Raw genomic sequence first — 13,016 nt, 5'->3', positions numbered from 1 at the left:
TTGTAACGTGATAACCCTACTGAAGCGGAGTTAATTACGGTTAGGAGAAAATAAAATTTTGTGATTGAATAGCCTACACGTAAATAAGTAATTTAGTTAGATTTAAAACAATTTCACAATCACGCACAGTGAATTCTTTTTATTTCTTCGATCTCAGCAAATGTAAACATATTTCAAATGTCAGTGAATCAGTTGAATGAATTTATTTTATCTTGCAGAAAAATAATCTATTTAAATAAAAATGAATATTTCTAAGCCCATAACTCGAAATTGGCTCGACCAATTCGACTAATTTATTATTTATTCGTTCTCTAAGGCCCACGGAAGGTTTTAATACAAAAATAAATAAAAATAAATAATTTACTATCAACTTTTGACAGAACGAAGTCTGTCCGGGCAGCTAGTATTTAATAATCGAAGTTCTGAATTAACTTTGCGACAGTGAATGATTAGTTATGTTATTAAGTTAATAAACTTACATAGCATATTATAATATGCTTTAATCGACGACTATTTGACAACTGAATCAGTGGTTGATATTCTTATCCCTTATTCTTATTTTGTATGGTACGCACATACGCTACCATAACTTTTAAAATAGTAAAATAGTGAAAATAAATCTATAAAATTTATTAATTGAATGGTATTCCATTCAAGGCTTTCAGATACATAAGATCATGCATCTTGAGTACGAAAACTTACACTAGACAAATTATAAACACCCAGACCAAGAAAAAAATGTATCTTTCTTCACCGAATTTTAGTGATGATTCAAATACGTAGTCGATAATTCAAATACTAAATTTATATGGTTATAACAAACAAATATTGTAAATTTCTTAATTTAGGTCGGAAAATTGTGTGTTAAAATCGTACTCGTTATGTAAAGGTGAAAGAAATTCTGTACAATTTAAAAAGACGCTAAGAAACCTATTTATTTCTTTCAGACGTTTGCTTTTCTTTATAACCTAACCTAAATAATAATTTATAATATATATATATATATATATATATATATATATATATATATATATATAACCTAGAGTGAACTTGCCGGTACACAAATTCTATAGTCGATATATAAATATTTTGAGAAACAAAATTTCTAAGACATGTAAGTATTGAAAGGTATGTTCTAATAACATAAAGAAATACACATAGTGTAAACAATAATACATGAATACATAATGTAAGGCAGGGATGTCAAAGATACGGCCCCCGATTGAAACGTGCCACAGAAAGAAGAATCATGTCTTCACTCGATTCTTCTACGGAAGTTTAAAAATGCGCACATTACATTTTTTTTTTATTTGAATCTGGCCCGCCTACACATTCTAAATTTAATATACGGGCCTCTGCGAAATTGAGTTTGACACCCCTGGTGTAAGGCTTTACAGTATGGTATTACGTTGGTTTTTCGTAAAGTTAGTGACCGTGAACGAAACTATTCGAGTGTTGTAAGATCTAAGGAAATTAAGACAGAGGTCTAACCTTTACCCGAATATAATATTTTCAAGGCAGATTCTAATTTAAGAAATAAAATCAATATATGACAGAGAATTATAACTTTACATGTCTGTAAGACATTTTTGCTGCTGTGTGGCTACGGCACTAAAGAATTTAGCCACCTCCTCTCTTCCCGTGGGTGTCGTAAGAGGCGACTAAGGGATAACAAGGTTCCACAACCATCTTGGAACTTAAGAAGCCGACCGATGGCGGGATAACCATCCAACTGCTGGCTTTGAAATACACAGGCCGAAGACGGGCAGCAGCGTCTTTGGTGCGACAAAGCCAGTACTGCGGTCACCAACCCGCCTGCCCAGCGTGGTGACTATGGGCAAAACACATGAGTTCACGTTATTTTTGGCGTAAACTTGTGGAGGCCTATGTTCAGCAGTGGACTATATAGGCTGTAATGATGAAGACATTTTTATATTATTATCAATAATATACATACACGACTTTTGTTTTTAGTAACGGAAGTGTAATTCACATCTAATCATAATTTCTGTAAATAAATAAAAACATTATAAGCTATAATGTTTGTTGTATGTTTTGTTGTATGTTTTCTGAAAAAGGCTGAAGTCCAATTATCTTTTGACGTAAAACATATAACGATAAAATAGTGAAAATGTAAATCACAAAATGAACATTTCAAGTGAGCTGTTTATAATTTATATTGTAACAAGTATTGTCACAAATTAAGTCCGTATATCAATGTCTCTGCCCTCTGGTTACTTCTACCCTACGACATTAACTCGTTAAACAGCGTCCATGATTTGATGTCTGGCAATTAGAGCAAGAACGTTTGCAATTGTTGTCAAATAATATCGATAGCGAAAATATAGTCGAATTTTCGAGAACATTTCATAAATTACAATGGAACCACACTTTAAAAGTATATATATCTATATATATATGTGTTTGTGTCTGTGTGTTGTGTATATATTTTAGAATATATTCCATAGTCTGGTAAAAGTATTTCAGAATTATAAACATTAGATGTGATTCATTTAAAGAAAACCGCAAACCTAAAATTGATAATACCGATAAAATCTCTTAATAAAATTATATAATTTCAATGTTAATTGGATTGTATCGATTTTTATTCAAAAGATACCAAACGCGAGCGAAATGGTATCCTAATATTATCTTATGCTTTAAATTAATTTGAATATTAATTGGTTACGAAATTAGAGAAAACATCTTTGTAACGTTTCTTCGCTTGTGTTAGATCAATAGTCTGGTTTTGCGTTAATTGAATGTCGGCTTGTAGTTTTATCAATAAGATTATTTTATTGAAGTAAAACTTCTTTACGTACGCTTGACTTGGGGAATGAATGGGAAATGCGTGACGAGAGCGTTACGAAAAGTGTGATCGGGCGAGGCGCCGCGTAGGAGAGAGAGGTGCTAGCACACATTTTCTTTCACTCTTTCGCTCATAGTCAGTTACGTTTCGTACATCTAAGATATCAAATCAAAATAGCCTTCATTCAGACATGACAATATTTTTCTACTTATTAGTAAATTTTCCTTTTGCTCTACTTTTGCGTGTCCGTTTGTCAGGTAGCAAAGGCTTCCTCCAATCTTCTCTATTATATCCTTTCCATGGCCACTCTACCCCATATTATTCCTGCGACCTCTAATGTCGTCGTCCCACGTACTTTGTGGTCTACATCTAAGACATAGTGGAGGCCTATTGTGCAAGGCCTACTGCTAAGGAAGTTTAAGTTCGGTCGTGTGGTCTAAAGCACACTCGTTTTTATATTGTTCAACTTATATAGGCATATAGCTGTGTGCGACACGCGCATTTTCAAACTGTAAAGTTCTTTGATAGTAATGTAACAGGCGTTCTCTGAGTAACATATGTGTAAAACAAAATAAATTTAACAAAAAAATGCATATAAACTTTTTACTCATACACTAATATGTATTTTGATTTACACATGACCATATTGTCTGGAAGAACTGGCTCATTAGCATAAGTCCACCCATTGTACTTCTGTAACTATCTTTATGCTTTGCTTGTAATGTATTCGTGGTATACTATAATTTATCTATACATATAATAAAATGGTAGGAAAGTCAAAACTGTATGTACATTAAATATTTTTTGAAAAGAATAAATACTTGGGGTGTAATCTACAATCGACATCGAAGCCAAAAATATAGTTTTTAGAATTTTTGTCTGTTTGTCTGTTCGTCTGTATGTATGTCCGGGATAAACTCAAAAAGTACTGCATGGATGTACTTCAAATTTGACACGAATATTATTAAGAAGTCGGGTCAACATATAGGATACATATTATCACGCTATCACCTACGGGGAACGAACAGTGAACCTTTATTTCTTCAACGCATTCTGTAACAACGTGTAATCTAACGACAAATATTTGAATGTTGTTGTTATTATGTTAATATCCATGCTATAAACTAGCTTCTACTATAAATAAAGATATTCTGTAGTATATTTAGTATCAGCATTGCACACGCGCGAAGCCGGGGCGGGTCGCTAGTAACAAAAATAAATGTGCAATCTTAAAAAGAAAAGCTTAATGCACACTAAGTAATCGTACTGCATGTAAATTTCGCTTGAAATGTCTATGAAACTCTGCAAATGAAATGCACAAGTAAATGGAAGATATAAATACTAATATATAAAAAAAAACTAGTTAATTATTTAATCTATAGGCTAGTTTTCAGTGCTTTGTTATTATTATAGTCAATATTAATTATTTTATCGTAGTTAATTAAGTAATTTTTAGATATCAAATTTAAAAGGACAAATATATGGTCAAATAGTTTGAGTTATCATAAAGTTCGAATAAACCATAAAATTAAACTTGCCATTATTAATAATAGTTTTTTTTTTAATCAATAGCAAACAAATACGAAGCAAAACCAAACCGACTAACATTGAAAAATCTTTTCAAAAATTCTTATTCAGAGCACATTCGCATCACGATTTATAGTCTAGTACATTTAGTTAGGAAACTCGCACAATACGCCGTAACGAAGCCGACCTGCTGCTAACTACCGCTATTCAACTCGAAGATTCTATATCACTACAACCTACCCGCACGTGTGTTGAAAATGTACGATAAATACGACTGGGATATATTTATTTATTTATTTATTTATTTATTACTACTTTATTACAATACATTAAATGAATGTAGTTCGTATATGGACACAAAAAATAACCTTAGTAGTTTTTGGAGTTTTATTAAATAATATTTTTGTGTTTTACTCAGCCATTTTAATTACTCATACTGTGCCAGTAGTGTCATGCGAGAGTGCTAACACGAATGATAATGACAAATAATTTTGCTGTGTTGAAGTGCGGTCATAATCTATTGAACAAACCTAAAAGCTTTAGTAAATTGTTATTATATCTTTTTAAATTTACGAAACACAGAACGTTAAAAATATTCATAATTTGAGGTCAACACTGGCTACTGAATATTTCAAAATAAGATGGTGCAAGATTAATTAATAAATATTAATATCAGAAACAGATTAAAAATAAACCTACCTACGTTACGTAAGTTGACATGAGAATATGAAAGTGAGAACAAAAAATAATAATAATGATTATTATTATTATTATTATTATACTCTTTATTGTACATCATTAAAAGAAACAACAACAAAAAAACATAAAATGAAAGATGTACAAAGGTGGTCTTATCGCTGAAAGAGCGATCTCTTCCAGACAACCTTTGGGTATAGGACACGATAATAGAAACTGCAGTAAAATATAACTGTTCTGAGTGCATAGAAATGGTAAGATTATTATTATTATATAATATACAAAAGGTGTCCCTTACTCTACTAAATGAAATAATACATACAAAATATATAACATACAAATACGTTATATCGTGATACGAGCATGGAACTGCTACGTGTCGAGTTTTAAGCTTTGAAGTACTTAACGTAGTAGATGTCTGAAAGATACATGCCCGACTCAGTTGTACATTTGTAAAATTAAAAAAAAAAATAACTCAAAACAGTCTTTACACAACATTTCTGTGATCACTCAAAGAGAGGCTTTTTGTAAGATTCGATATTTTTATTACCTCAAAGAACACTCAATCACCGTTCAATAATTTCATTTCATTAAGCAACAACCTTAATCATATCAGCCTGTAGATTTTTTTGTGATGAATGTATATTTCACATACATAATTATGTACAATTCACATGCCGTGTGGTGTCGGGCGAGTAGAATAGCACCGCCCCCTTTCTTCCCGGAAGGGGTAGTAAAAGGCGGCCAAAGGATAAACCTGGCCCAAAATCATCAGGGTCCTGGAGAAGGAAAACTTTATTTGAAACCCGAAATGGGGTCTCCGTCAAGCATTCATGGCATAGCTCTAAAATGCGAAAGACTCCTGCAGCCGAACTGGCTCCACACGTATCAACTCGTCGTTCCTATGGGCCTAGCCAGTGAGGTCGAAAGGGTGGCGCAGAGCTTAGGCAACTTTGCGTTATCCTGAAGAGTGAACTAGAGATTGCAGTGTCTGTCTGAAACTATCTAAATAGTCTGTAATAGACGGACTAAGGCCAATGAGACATTGAGATGTACAATATTATACCCAAAGTCGGAAATCAACATCAACTAGGAACAGGAAGCAGAATCACTGCCAACTGTGTCAGTCAAATAGATCACATATGAGCGTAGTTTAAATTATATCGTTTATTTAGATTTCTGTATTTTCATTCTATTATTTAAGACGAATTATGAAATCAAACGTGTATTCCCTTTTAAAAAAAGTAAATAAATAAGTATTCTCAACATTCACACACGGTCGTCTGTTCCTAAGTTAGCATGCTTGTGTTATAGGTAACAGCCGACGTAACAGCTATATATATTTTTTCGATAATTAGAAACAAATAATAATTATATATATATATATATATATATATATATATATATATTACACCCAGAATTAAGCCAGGAAATGAACCCACAACTCACGGAGAAAAAAGCGGGGTAACGCAAGCAAGGCTAGTCGTAGTAGTAGACTTATACATATAAATATAATGTTGCCCTGTGTTTGTTTGTGCTTTTTACTTCTTTAAGATGACTATCCTAATTCTATGAATTAAACTACTTACTACTCACTTTAGATACTTATAACGATTCAACATTATAACTGAATCTAAAATCAGTAAATCTGCTTCTCGAAGCTACTCTATTTAACATAGCTAGTAACTCTCACAACTGAGGCGGCCTAATGAAGTTCTATTTAACGTAGCGTAACTTAACGACAAATAAAATAGTTGCTCTAGTCTAGATATATGCCATTTAATAGAAAATTACCAGCGACATACATTATTAATTTTGATACTCATACGTTAATAAATTCTTTGAATGTGCTTAACTATACTAATATTATAAAGCTGAAGAGTTTGTTTGCGCTAATCTCAGGAACTACTGGTTCGATTTGAAAAATTATTTCAGTGTTAGATAGCCCATGTATTGAGAAATGCTTATAGGCTATATATCATCACACTAAGACCAATAGGAGCGGAGTACCAATGAAGAATGTTTCAAAATCAGTTTTTTTTTCCATTTGAGGACAAATTGACAAAAGCCCTTAAATAACTATTTGTCTTACCTCGTCATTTTATTAAGAAATGTTTTATAGGTTTTAAAACATAACACTGTGCCATTTAAAAGCAGACGATAATAATAACTACAACATTAATAAAAGATAAGTAAAACTATAATAAAAATAACACTAACCCGAACAAAATTAATCTAACACTGAATAAAAGGATGTACCTTTAAAAAAGGTTTTTAAAAACTAAAGTGGAAATTCACAAAATCGACAAAACACTTTTCTACCTGCATCCCAACAAACTTTTCGACTAGTGGACCCATTCACTAAGTAACTTGCACTAAGCAACTTCTGCATGTAGGCATATTAACTAGCATTAAGCTCCTGATAGAGTTTTGTACAAACTCTTCATATTTATATGTTCCTGGTATTATGGCATTAATATTATGTATGTTCTATTTCCGCATTCCTTATTTTCTTTAATGGAAGAAGATTTTAAGCAACCAAAGATGTTATTTGTAAAACGTTAAGTGATAAACGCATCCGCCAGTGGAGCAACGTGGTGGATTAAGCTCTAATAATATTCTCCTACATAGGAAAGGAGCCCTATGCCCCGAAGCGGGGTGTTATGGACTGAATCTTAAAGTGATAACTACACTTACAAGCTTGAAAAAATCTTATTAAATTTAAATTGTAGCATGAAAAGAAAACAAACGGTAAACCTTTGTACTACAAGTCTCTATTATTTAAAATATAAAAAAGTGCAAGTAATCTGTTAGACATCAAAAACGCGACCAAACGAACGAACTGACGAAAAGTCGAGTATCATTTAAGAAATTTTACAATTAGTGCTCTAAATTTGCAATTTAGATCTGGCAGCAAACGAGCGATGAAGGAGGGATGATTGAAACGAGTTTTTTTTTTGTAAGCAATCTCGGAACGAAAATATGCATGTTTTTAGTGCAGCAAACGATATCTTTCTTGTTATGTCTGTGATAACCGCAGCGATCGATTGCACTTCCCATATATCTGTTCTTTTTCTTTATAGCTTAGTTCGATGATGTGATTCGATTTCGAATGATATTATTCGTTTCATTTTACCACAATTAATAAACTATTTAATTGTTTATTTATGTTTTTTATCCAAAAAAAACATAAAAAATAGATAAATTTAATAACATTAACAAAATAATCAAATTTAAATATTAAAATTGTAACTAAACACGAAACATAGTTTCTCATATAGCTTATCGATTAAAAGAATTCTTTTGAAAGTGCAGTCATTGGAGAGTATTACTCAACTTAAGGACATTAGTTTCCAAAGACTTGCAACTTATTAACTTACAAACGATGTTAACATAATCTTAATATATATCAAGGGAGATATATTCACGATTAACCGATTTCTGTAATTAATATTTGCTAATAAATAAATAACATTAGTTAAAAGTATAGAGGGAATGTGTCGATGTGTAAAATGCTATGCTTATCGTCCTATCCTTAAACGTAGGTATTATATATAATAAAGACCGCACAGTTTTATCCAATATCAACGACGAGAAATCTAGTGTTAGTAATGTACTTTCATAGCATACATTAAAATATCCTAGTTGTCTAGAGTTCACAATTAGAAAACATATTTTAACATTTTGTTTGATGTACTTAAGAAATAATTAAACAAGCCGTAAGTTATTGAGAATATAACTTTCTGTATGTATGACCGACTCTAATGTGATACTCGTCTATAATATATATAAACGCGAAAGGTCATTCATCACGAAATCTCCGAAACTATAACAGATACAAACTTGACATTTGGCAGGTAGGTTCCTTATAGGTCGTAGACATCCGCTAAGAACGAATTTTACGAAACTCGACCCCTAAGGGGTTGAACAGGGGTTGAAAGTTTGTATGAAAGTCCTATGTTTTTGAAGTAAGAGACTTGAAATTTAAAATGTGTGCTCTATAAATGGTGAGGAGGTGTCCAAATAATGTATTGTAATCTATATATATAAAAGAGAAAGGTCACTGACTCACTCATCACGAGAACTCAAAAACCGCTGGACGGTCCATCCATCCAGGATGTACAAAGATGAAATTTGGCAGGGAGGTAGATTATAGTTAGTCGACGTCCGCTAAGAACGGACTGCGATATTCCACCGCTAAGGTGGTTTAATTGGGGTTGATAGTTTGTATGAAACATATACAGCCGCTATAAGTTCGCCTGATAGGTTATTTATACTGCAGCCTGAAAATAAAACTAAAAATGTGGTGTATAGAGAGGTATTATAAAATAACTATTAAATTATACTAAATTGTGTCTTTTAAAAAGTTACTCAGTCTGATAAGCATTTCAAGTGGCAGAAATACAAAAATAATTTGCGTTAAGCATCTTAATAGTAAAACATATCTACATACATAACCACGCGGACGTAGTCGCGGGCAACAGTTAGTGTATTATAAAACAAAGTTCCCAAAAGCATTTGTGATCTTTCACCAATGGAGAGAGGGCTTCAAGAGAAAGGTTTACGGAACGGCTAAGCCGATTTTGATGAGAGTTTACTGGAAGTTTTCCGGGAAAACTTTGTGACACACTAAAATTCAACGCGGGCGAAGCCGCGGGCACAGCTAGTTTATTTATATTACTGTAATCACTATTTTTATAGTATGAAACAAAGTCGCTTCCCGTCTGTCTATTTCTATGTATGCTTAGATCTTTAAAACTACGCAACGGATTTTAATGCGTTTTTTTTAATAGATAGAGTGATTCAAGAAGAAGGTTTATATGTATAATTTATGCTCAGATTAATAAACAAATCTATTAATCTGAGAATTCATGTATAATATAGTACAGAAACACTGATAATTTTAGAAGTTTCTAACGTATCTTTTGTTTTAGATAGTATTAAGTATCAGCGTAGCACTCGTGCGAAGCCAAGGCGGGTCGCTAGTTTATAGATATAATGGCTAAGAGAACAGAGATCAAACCTTCTTAAATCTATTCCCTAAATCTATTTCACCTTAACACCTTAATTCTCTTTCTAACCAGATGCATTTGTAGTTTCTCTTCAGCACCGTTTGTCTTCTGCACGCGTTGTGTCTTGTACGCGTTCTCTCTGTAGATTTTTTTTAAAAGCAGCATTATACCTTAAGTACACAATATATTGTTTACAAGAAAAACCATTAACGTACTCTGGTTAAGAAGCATATTAATTTAAACGCAGTAATTAGCCGCGTTGCTACTCGAGAACAATGCAGCGTTGCATAAGTACGATCTCTTCGTTTAAAATCAAAATAATGCAAGCCCGTATGGAAAATGGTATTATTCTTTTAGTTTAGTTTTCTATGTAACTATGTTATTTTACTCAGTATTCATTTTCTTTAAGTTTTTATTTCCTAGTAAGTAGTAAAAATAGTCCTTAAAAATTTATTGAACTATTTTAAATATTGAAAAAAAATTAATATGATATAAAATTTAAGAATCGTAAACAATCTTTAATCGCTTTTCATAAAATGATTTCTTTAAAACTCTCATGAAACTTTTAAGAATAATTCAAAATATGCTTTAAAACAAATTTTGTTTGCATGCGATTCGGATGCATTAATTCTGAGAGCGATATCAAACAACTGATAAAGTATTACATATAAATGGAAATGTAAAAAACTGCAAACGTAATACGCACAGTAAGAATATTTTTCGCTAACATTACACAGATGTTCACACTCTTCTTTTCCGCGACGTAATATTAAATATAGAGTGCGTAAATAAAACAATGATATAAATCAAAAGCCATATTAAATAACAAAAATACATGTCTTGTGTTTGAACTTTGCTTTGCATGAGTGTAGCGTCCACACACCAACGTTTCCTTCGACGACCGACTGTTGGTTCTATTCACGCTCAACGTATAATATCTCTTTCCGGTCTGATTGTCTGTCCTTGTGGGTCTCCCATTGTGCCTCTGAGAGCACGTTAAGAAGTCGGTCCCGGTTGTTATCATAAACACCTAATAGCGATTGTTACTCACAGTGGGGAATATATCTGCCAGGTCGCAGTGGAGCAGTGAGAAGAATTAAGTTCTGAATTAAGTTTCCTTCTTCTAGATGGATAAAGAGGCCAAGCAGAGTAATGTAACAGGCTGAATAGTGATATGTTTTCCAAATTAATGCCTATCGTTTGTCTCCAGCCCATTTAATCACATTTCTATTCACAATTATTGAAAATAAAATGTATTTAGGGAAAGGTTAACTTTAAGACAGCTCGCAAATAATAGTGATTGCTTATAAGAAACAGACGATAGCAGATACATTACGAAACAGCGTGCATAATTTGAAAACTTTGTAGCTTAGTTTAAGGCTTTTAAACGACATATGTATAGAAATAAAAATAAAAATTAAAAAAAAATATTAAGTGGAAAAAAACACATTTACAATTATTATCATATCCGTCGGATGTTTTAGTAAAATTATATGTCTTTTAGACAGATAAATTTATATAACTGTCCTTTACGTAAGTATTAAAAATTAATTAGGGATAGAACCACCGATAAAATTTTGAATTAATCGGTTAAAACCGGTATATGTATTCAGATATAATAAAAAATGGCATCATCGAATCAGGATTGAAATTGATTTAATTGACGAATTTTATTATGACTTACGTTATTCAATTTAAAATTCAATGTGATTTTAAATGAGAAAAATTGAGCGTCGCAGACGAAATCGACAAAAAAACGAAACGGTGATGAAAGTTAATTGAGGAGAACTTTCAGAATAGATTTATTTTTGTGAAAAATGGCAAGGTTTGTAATCTTAATTACGTTACGAACTCGGCTTCATCGGAGTGAATTACGACGTTATGACAATTTCCTTTGTGCGCGGTAAATTTTGATTCTTTTTTTCGAACATACATATAATATTGTATAATTATGTTACGTACAATTTATGTTAAAAATAAATGTCAGTTTATTCGATTTGAATTTCCTATTTAATATTAGCAAAAATTTATATTACTCAGTAAATATTTGTCGTGTTTTCATACAAATGATTGAAAACGCGTAGAACATAATATCGACACCTGATATAAAGAACATTCGTATCTCACTTTGCTAAGTTTTCAGGAGAGCGTTTTGGAATTTTGTTGCACTTAAAATTGGGCAAGTAATGTTAAATAAAGTTTCGTCCGTAATGAAGTAAATTGTTAAAGATAATTTAACAATTTACAAGTAAATTTTAATAGATAAAGTTTATTATTCAGTACATGATTACATAGTTGATAAAGATGTGTGGACTTAGCTGTATTTCATGCAAGATATTACTAATTTTGTACTAAAACAGTTTATATATTATTTAAAAGAAAGAGTAACTGCGGAGTTTCTTGCCGATTCTTCTCTGCAGAATCTACATTCCGAATCGGTGGTAGCTTTACTTTTACAAAAATAATAATTTACTTTTAAAGTTTTAATTTGTAAAATGACGATTCAAAAGTACTCATGGGGCCATCATTAGAATAAAGCTGTTTTTGTTTTTGATTTTGTTCTATTAGCTATTAATTTTTGCGTTCTGTAGTATGAACTCGACTACGTTGTGAAACATCAAACGGAAAGGTGGTTTTGTTCAAGTTACAATGATTAAGAATACGACTGTTTTAGTTTAAAAACATTAAATTAATTTTGATATATAATTATTTTTTTTAGTGGTCGTATAAATACGATTCCCAGATGAAAAGATACCTTTGTTTCCCCTCAGTATTTTGATGATATAGTTAGGAAACATTGTATCATTAGTTACAATGTTCTTCATATCAGGTATCGATATAGTATCATTAAATTTCATACATACAAATTTTTCGACCAACTAAGAAATGTATGGAAATAAATTAACAAGAAAAAAAGAAATCCTAGATAACCAAACCACCGGATAGAATTTTTAATTACATACCCACGGGAT

Source organism: Melitaea cinxia, chromosome 22, assembly GCF_905220565.1.
Source record: "Melitaea cinxia chromosome 22, ilMelCinx1.1, whole genome shotgun sequence".
In the NCBI taxonomy this organism is placed as follows: domain Eukaryota; kingdom Metazoa; phylum Arthropoda; class Insecta; order Lepidoptera; family Nymphalidae; genus Melitaea; species Melitaea cinxia.
This window is presented reverse-complemented; position numbering follows the sequence as displayed.